The sequence below is a fragment of the Coturnix japonica genome, chromosome 25 (assembly GCF_054131305.1).
Source record: "Coturnix japonica strain WE chromosome 25, WE-NBRP24, whole genome shotgun sequence".
NCBI classification, from domain to species: domain Eukaryota; kingdom Metazoa; phylum Chordata; class Aves; order Galliformes; family Phasianidae; genus Coturnix; species Coturnix japonica.
In genome coordinates, this window is record NC_140687.1 from 6,664,683 (window position 1) to 6,673,795 (window position 9,113).

A 9,113-nucleotide genomic window follows, 5' to 3' on the forward strand; every position below is an offset into this window, starting at 1 on the left:
TCTGTCTAGTTCTCCTTGGCATAGTTTGGAAAATAAAGATGAGGTAATTGGTGGTAACCAATATGGCTTCATCAAGGTCAAGCCATGTCTGACAAACTTGGTGGCCTTTCATGATGGAGTAACAGCATCAGTGGATAATGGGAGAGCAACTGACATCATCTACTTGGACTTGTGCAGAGCATTTGATCCCGTCCTGCATGACATCCTGGTCACCAAACTGGAGAAAAATGGTTTTGATGGATGGACCAGTTGCAGGATAGGGAACTGTCTGGATGGTCACACTCAGAGAGCTGCAGTCAATAGCTCAGTGTCCAGGTGGAGGGTGGTGTTGGGACCAGTGTTATTTAACATTTTTGTAGGCAACATGGAGAGTGGAATCAAATGCAGCCTCAGCAAGTTTGCAGATGACACCAAGCTGAGCGGTGCTGTTGATGTGCTAGAGGGAAGGGATGCTACTCAGAGGGACCTGGACAGGCTGGAGAGGTGGGCCCTTGGCAGCCTCATGAACTTGAGTGTGGCCAAGTACAAGGCCCTGCACCTGGGTCAGGGCAATCCCAAGCACAGGCACAGGCTTAGAGGAGAATGATTTGAGAGAAGCCTTGACCCTGAGGAGAAGAGTTGGTGTGGAGGGAGGTGTCCCTGCCTATAGCAGGGGGACTGGAACTAAATGACCTTAAAGATTCAGTCAGTTCTATTGTTTTTCTACCCTTAATTTTGCTTGAAAGGTTTTAGAATAAATGAGATTCTGGTTTCCATGAAAACTGTTTGCAGGGAGCTCCATTGTAGCTAGTAGGTCTGTCTTTAAGTTCAAGGGCAATAATGCATTGACTGTGTTGAAGAGAGAAATGACTCAGGAATGGATGATGGTTTAGAATAAAACATAATCCTACTTATTTTCTATGCAAATATGTGTAAGGAAAAGATGCTGCACTCAGTTCTGGAAATACCCTGACAAATATATCTCTACTGTTTCACAGCTGGAGATATCAAGATTGTTAAAGCACTGGAAGATGTGGAAGTGAATGAATATGGGAGTGCATCTTTTGTCTGTGAGATTTCACACGATGAGGTTCAGACCCAGTGGTACAAAGAGGACAACAAGCTGAAGGCTGATGACAACATCAGAATGCAACAAGATGGTAGGGTGTAAGCGGGGGGTCTTTCTCCTGAGTGGGGGGTGGGTTGGAGATCAAGCATATAAGACATCTGAAATGAAGTGAAGAGGGTTCAGAAGCGAGTTCCCCTTTTGTTTTGGGACTGAGGTTTAGGTGGAACAAGTGACATGGTGGGATGCTTAGTGTGGGAAGTGTGATGCTATCCCACCATCCCACACTGCTGGGAGCAGGTAGGAAATGAGTGCAGTTATTTCCAAAGTGGGGGTGAACAGGGCAGTCAGTTCACCTCTCCAAAGAGGTTTTGTCTGACAGTGAGTGTGATCCTTCTGTATCAAATACTTTGAATTTGACGGTGGCCGCATTTGATCAGTCCTTGTAGAAGCCATGTTTAGATTCTGCTTTGGTCTGCTCCATTTCCAGTTCAAAGTCGTTGGACACTAAATGAGACAGCTGCATCTCAGTAAAAGATGTGTTTGAATAGCTGTGATGTGCTTACTATTCAGATTTACAGAGCTGAGGTTTTGTCCTTGGCTATAGCAAAGAAGTCAAATCAGGTGAAATTAATTGTATTTCTGAACTAGACAAGTTTAAGTTTGGTAGCACCTAAATTTGGTGCGGTTTGTCATTGATTTCATCTGAAAGAAACTTGCAGGCTTTTTATCTGCTGTTGTCCCCAGCGTAAGATTATCCATTCACATCCTAAAGTACTTGTTATATTTTCAACTCACTCTTATTTGAATAAAAGCCTCAACAATTGGGAGCAATTTAATAAGCACAGAACAAGAGCTGGACCTTGCATTTGGTAGATACTGTACAGTATTACTTCATAGAAATGTAGTCAATGGCATTCCCTATAGACAATCGTTTGTTTTATCTTTAGAGTCGTTCAAAGAACCATTGTGAACTTGACATTAATTGGAATGGAATACACGCAAGAGACTTTCCTCTTCTTCCAATTGTCCTCATCCTTTCTTCTCTTCCACCCCTGCTTTGCAGATTACCATATAGAAATCACCAGGAAGTTGGAGGACAAGACAGCTTTGGAACGTCATTCTGTCATCCTGTCCTGTGACTTCAGGCCTTCTCCAAAGGTTGTGAAATGGTTCAAGGGCCGCACACCCATCGAGCCCTCTGAGAAGTACAAGATCAAGAGGGATAAGCATTCAGTAGAGCTCAGAATTCTGAAGCTGAAGCCCGATGATGCTGGTGTGTACAAGTGCAAGGCAGGAATTGCAGAGACTGAGGCCACGCTGACAGCTGAAGGTATGAGCAGGGAGGGTGGCCTCTTCCATGTCCTATTTCACCTCAGATTTCTCTTCTTGAGGTTGACTTCTGCCGTTCTCTCCTGCTAACTTTATACATGTATTATCTTCACATAGATGATTACACAAAGATCATCTAGTCCAACCATTCTACCACATCCCAGTATGATTTATAGTAACAGTGGTAACAGTTCACCTTGTTTCCCCACAGCCCGCAATGTAGAAGTAACGAAGCACCTGCAGGATGTAGAAATTGAAGAAGAGAGCTCTGCTGTCTTCTCCTGCGAGCTGTCCCATAATGACGAGGACGTGGAATGGTTCCTGAATGGCAACCTCCTTTACACCAACAATTACAATGACATCAAGAACGTTGGCAATTGCTGCACACTGACAATGAAGCAGGTTAAGCCTGAGGATGCTGGCACAGTGACAGTGAAGTCAGACAAGGTGTCAGAAAGCGCACCTGAAGGTGATAGGTGGGTCTGATCACACCCCTCCTGGATGTAAGAGATGCTAAGGAGCTCCAGTTCATTCTATTGTGCAGCAGTCCTGCTTCTAAAGCTGACCTCTCTGGGGTGACAAGTCATCAGAGGCTTTCTTCCAGTGGAAGGTTCCATTGCAGCAGATATCAAGGAAGGAGGATGGTTTTGGTGTCCTGCCAAAGCATTCCATTGCTTTTTATCATCATTTTACTTAACACAAGGAGAGTTACAGGAGCAATTTCTTTTACTGCTTCAGTAACATGCAGTGTCAATGCTGTTGTCTCCAAGGATTTATGACTGAAGGAGAGATCATTCAGTGTGTGTTTTGCCTCTGGGATGACTAATGACCAGGCTGTGAGCAACCTGATCTAGCTGTGAATGTCCCTTTTTATTGCAGGGGAGCTGGGCTAGATGGCCTTTAAGGGTCTCTTCCAATTCTAAGGAACTTGTGCCTGAAGTGCAGAAGTGGATGAATTATACCACTTCTTCATATCCTCCCCATGATTACAGAGGAAATACAACAAAACAACATGCATGGTCTTACTGTTGTCATTTGCTTGAATACGAAGACGTCTCTTTTTTATGGTTGAGATTTTTGTTGATATGGGTCAGGAGGAACTCACACTTTTTAGCTTTCTCAATAGGCAAAAAGTTCCAGTTGCTGCAAGCCACCGAGGTAACCAATAGAGGGGCCCTGATCCCCCTTGTGCCATCGGGATGCTCTGGCACGGGATGTGCCTCAAATTCAAAGCTCCTTCCCACCTCCCAAGGAAAAGCAAAGCAACTCAAGCATCTCCAGCAAAGCTGCCCAGCAGACAGCAGGGAATGCAAACAGCTTCTGGCTGCTCCCCTGCACTCCTGTCCTAAGTAAGTGACCCCTCGAGGACTGGATGGGAAATCAGTGCATGACACATGTGAGTGTGCACAGCATTGTGCAAAGCAGTGGGGATCCGTGTGTGTGTGTGTGTATTTGTGCATGGATGGTGTTGTACACACATTTGTGTCCATGAGTGTACAAACCAGTGGTGTTGCTCAGGTGTGTGTAGGTCTGTGGGTATGTGTGCAAGGACGAGCATGCACATATATGTACGTGCACAGGGGTGTGCAGAGTGTTGGAGCTGCACAAGGACATTGTGGTACCGGTGTGTGCGTGCACTTTGGGAGTGAAAGGAAGGGGTTACACATGTGTGAGTGTGTGTGCGCACAGGGCTGCACTAAGGGATGTGGTTGTGTGAGTGTGTGTGAGCACATAGATAGTGCGTGGATGCGGTGGCACAAATGTGTGCTTGCACAGGGCTGTGCTGAGGAGTTGGGCTGCACACAGGTGCACACAAAGGGATGTTTGAACCCTTTGCCCCTAAGAACAGTTTTCCAGTGTCTCTCGTCCAAGAATTCTTTGAACAGCCTGCAGCTGACTCTCCTGAAGCTCAGGGTCCTGACTTTGCTTTTTGCCAGGCCCGCATTCCTTGAGATGAGGAACTCTAGGAGGGCATGGTCACTACAGCCCTGACCACCTCCAGTCTTAACCCCTGCTGTGCAGCATGTCCAGTAATGCTTCCCTTCACAGAATCACAGAATCACAGAATTACCCGGGTTGGAAGGGACCTCAAGGATCATGTAGTTCCAACCCCCCTGCCTAGCAGGGCCACCAAACATACACATTTACTAGATCAGGTTGCCCAGGGCCCTGTCCAACCTGGTCTTGAACACCTCCAAGGACGGGGCATCCACAACCTCACTGGGCAGCCTGTTCCAGGACCTAACCACCCTTCTAGTAAAGAACTTTCCCCTAACATCCAACCTAAATCTTCCCTCCTTCAACTTAAAACCATTTCCCCTAGTCCTGCTATTATCAGCCCTTTCCAAGAGTTTACTCCCCTCCTGGGAGTAAGTTCCCTTCAGGTATTGAAAGGCTGCAATGAGGTCACCTCGCAACCTTCTCTTCTCCAGGCTGAACAAACCCAACTCCCTCAGCCTGTCCTCATAGGGGAGGTGCTCCAGCCCCCTGATCATCTTTGTGGCCCTCCTCTGGACCCTTTCCAAAATTTCCATATCTTTTTTGTACTGAGGGCTCCACACCTGGACACAGTACTCCAGATGGGGCCTCACAAGAGCAGAGTAGAGAGGGACGATCACCTCCCTATCCCTGCTGACCACCCCTCTCCTGATGGAGCCCAGGATCCCATTTGCTTTCCGGGCTGCCAGAGCGCACTGCTGGCTCATGTTAAGTTTCTCATCTATCAGGACCCCTAGGTCTTTTTCAGCCGAGCTGCTCTCAAGGACAACTCCTCCCAGCCTGTACAGGTGCCTGGGGTTCTTCCGGCCCAAGTGCAAAACCTTGCACTTTGCCGTGTTGAACCTCATTAGGTTCACCCGAGCCCAGCTTTCCAGCCTGTCAAGGTCCCTCTGAATGGCATCTGTTCCCTCCACCGTATCGACTGCACCACTCAGCTTGGTGTCATCAGCAAACTTGCTGAGGGTGCACTCCATTCCCTCATCGATGTCATTAATAAAGATGTTAAAGAGCACCGGTCCCAAGACAGACCCTTGAGGGACGCCGCTCGTTACCGGCCTCCACCTGGACATAGAGCCATTGACCACCACCCTCTGTCTGCGGCCTTTCAACCAATTGCTTATCCATCTAGTTGTCCACCCATCAAATCCACCTCCCTCCAATTTGGAGATGAGGATGTGATGGGGGACCATGTCAAAGGCCTTGCTCAGGTCCAGGTAAATGACATCGGTCGCCTTCCCTTCATCCACCAACGCCGTCACTCCATCATAGAAGGCCACAAGATTAGTTAAGCATGACCTTCCCCTGGTGAAGCCATGCTGGCTGTCTCGGATCACATGCTTGTTCTTTATGCGATCAAGCATGTTGTCCAGGAGGATCTGTTCCATAATCTTCCCAGGCACAGAGGTGAGACTCACCGGCCTGTAGTTATCCGGGTCGTCCCTGCTCCCCTTCTTGTAAATGGGAGTGACGTGACCCTTCCTCCAATCATCCGGGACCTCACCTGACAGCCACGACTTCTCAAATATGATGGAGAGCGGCTCAGCAACCACCTCAGCCAGCTCCTTCAGGACCCTGGGATGCACGCCATCTGGCCCCATAGACTTATACTCATTCAGTCTAAGGAGGCACTCTCGGACTTGCTCTACCCTTACAGTGGGGAGGGATTTACCTCCTTGGTCCCCACATGGAGGTATGGGGGTGCAAGACTTAGGGACGTGAAAAAGACTAGAATCCTGGCCACCAGTGAAGACCGAGGTGAAGAACTCATTCAGCACCTCAGCTTTCTCTTCATCTGTTGAAGCCATTTCTCCTTTTAAATTTACCAGAGTAGGCACGCCCATTTTGGCCTGTCTCTTCTGGCCAATGTACCTGTAGAAGGTTTTCTTGTTGTTTTTCACATCCCTCGCCAAGTTCAGTTCTGCCTGAGCCTTGGCTTTCCTGATCCCACATCTGCAAGTTCGGACGGCATCCCTGTATTCTTCCCGGGTGACACAGCCTTGTTTCCAGAGCTTGTACACCCCTTTCTTCACCCTCAGTTCTCTTAGCAGGTCCTTGCTGAGCCATGCCGGTTTTCTACCTCTCCTGCCCACTTTCTTAATCAGGAGAATGGAGACCTCTTGTGCTGCCAGGAGGGCATCCTTGAACAGTAGCCAGCTCTCCTCAACGTCCTTATCTTTGAGGGCAGCGCGCCAGGGGATCTTGGCCAGCATTCCATTGAGTAGCTTGAAGTCTGCTCTTCTAAAGTTGAGCATCCTGGTCCTGCTCTTTGCCAGGCCCACATCGCTTGAGATCACAAACTCAACCAGGGCATGATCGCTGGAGCCCAGGCAGCCTCCAACCTTGACGCCTTTGATGATCTCCTCAGCATTGGTGAGCAGCAGGTCCAGCAACGCTTGACCTCTGGTCGGTCTGTCCAATACCTTCCCTTCTGCTTGGTGTGCTTAATGCTTGGCCCACAAAGTTATTCCCAGTGCAGTCCAGCAGTCTCTCAGACAGCTTGCAGCCAGCCATGCTGATTTCCCAGCCTGACTGGAATCCCCCATCAAGGTGAGAGTCAGTGAGCGCGGTGCTTCTGGTAGCTGCAGTAAGCAGGGCCCATCAACAGGCTCCCTTGACCAGGCGGCCTGGAGCAGACCCTCACCTCCAGAAGCCCATTATTGGTTCAGTCCCGAATTTTACCCGCAAGTTCTCAACGTGATCGTGGCTGTTCTTAGTCCTTTGCAGTCAGCTTCTTCATAGAGAGGGCAAATACCTTGCCCTCTGGAATTCCATAGTAACAATCATGTCTCCTTTATGTCAGGTGAGGTGTTTTTTGTTGTTGTTGTTTTTTGTTTGCTTGTTTGTTTGTTTTCCATTTTCTAGGTAGAAAATTTAATTTCTGAGCCAGGAGAAGAAGAAGTGCAACATGTAACAATCTTCCTGGCACTGTGCAGTTTGCATGAGTAGCCAAGTGCTCCTCAGGTAACGTGTGCTGCAGAGCTGACCTTGGTGGCAGGGGTTGTGTCTTCATTTTCTTCCTGTCATGTGGGAACATAAGAAGACTCTTCAGAGCAGGAGCTGCAGAGGAAGATGAACGGCATGAGAAGGTAAGGCTAGCAACCAAGGACACCTCCAGAAAGAACAGAAAAACTAAGTCATTTAAGATGCATTATGGCCGTGTGATACTGTCCGTGACTGGAGGAGAAGCACATGGCTAGGAATGACTGATGGCTCTGGTGGGATGAGTGCCTACGTGCGCCGTAAAGGAGAGTTTGTGGGATGTTCTGTGGACATGTGAAGGCTGTGGGAAAGTTAAGAGAGAAAACGTGTGAATTCACAGAAGTGGTATTAGAACCTGGAATAAACCATTTGGATCACTCACATCTGAGTCCGTGCCAGATTGTCGCACTGTCAGAACCTGAGGCCTGGGATTTTCCTTTAGTAGTGCCAACTGCCTGTTGTAAATGAGAAAAGATATTACTAAACATAGCTTCCCTCCTTGTAGTTTTGATATTTCTGTCTTTGCATTCCTTTAGCACCCAGGGTGTTGATGCAGCTGCACAAATCCGCTGTACTGTCCTCCTGTTTTGCATGGAAGAATGGTAAAATAGCAATCTCTGGGTGAAATTTTGTTCAGGCGTTTTCCTTTCTGTGCCCCTAGGAAGCAATGGCTTGGAAATGGCAGTGCCGCCTGGGAACCCACACAGCAACCCAGTATCTCATTGTCTGGGTCTGTGAAAAACCACAATGATGACAAAAGATGTTTCAATTCTGTCTGTGCTGTCAGTGCAGCCCTGAGGAGCAGTGTGGGCATGGCATGGCAGGGAGAAGGGATTTCCCTTCCAATGGGAAAGTGCCTGTTCATGTGTTGGTATGTAACCGCTCCATGGCCTGCTCCATGTGCTTCTGAATGGGCAGCTCAACTTTTGTGTCACTCAGCCACCTGTGGCAGAGGTCAGGATTAGTGCCTTTCAAGGAGCTGAGAAGCATTTCTTGCTCAAGTCCTGCTTCCAAGCTTAACCACCTACAATGAAGTAGATGTCGTTTTTCTGGTGTCCTTCAATTCTGTGTCCGCATTTTCCCAAAAGCAAAAGAATTTGGAGTTAACCAGCTGCAGTGAAGTGAGCGATTTCAGTGCCTATTTCTGATGGTGGCAATGAGTTCAGAGGTCACACTTAATTGACGGTGCCTGTTTCCATTCTGACAAAGGCTGTAGTTTCAGCTGACTTCCCGAGGCTGCCATGTGTGGTGGTGACACAGCCTTGGGCTTGTGCGTTTGCATGACTCCCACCTTTCCTTTCTGTGTCTTGCAGGTCAGCTGGTGCTGGAAGCGGCCGGTATCTGAGTAGGAATGAAGGTGAGTGCAGGAGCAGCTGCTGAGGGGAGGAAGGAAGTCCATGCTAATGAGCTCTGAAGCATCTGCGGGTCCGGTACCAGAATAGGCAGCAGTGATGCAGGGGGCTCCTCGGCAGGAAGCTGGCTGATCCAAATGCTTGCTGAGAGTTTGGAAGCCCAAACCCTTATGGTCTCTGTAAGGGTGGTTAATAAAAAGATATTAACCAAGATGGTGGTAAATAGCCTAAGGTTATTAGCAAAGGGAAACTCACCAATATCGATACCTTGACTAGAAAGCTGAGGCAGCCTCAGCTAGGGAGCAATCTCTAAGACATGCTGTCTCAGTGGTGGTCAGCCTTTAAATGAGGTCTCAGAGGAGGTTGAGTCGAGGTCCACCCCTTCTGGGAGCACAGCTAGATTACTC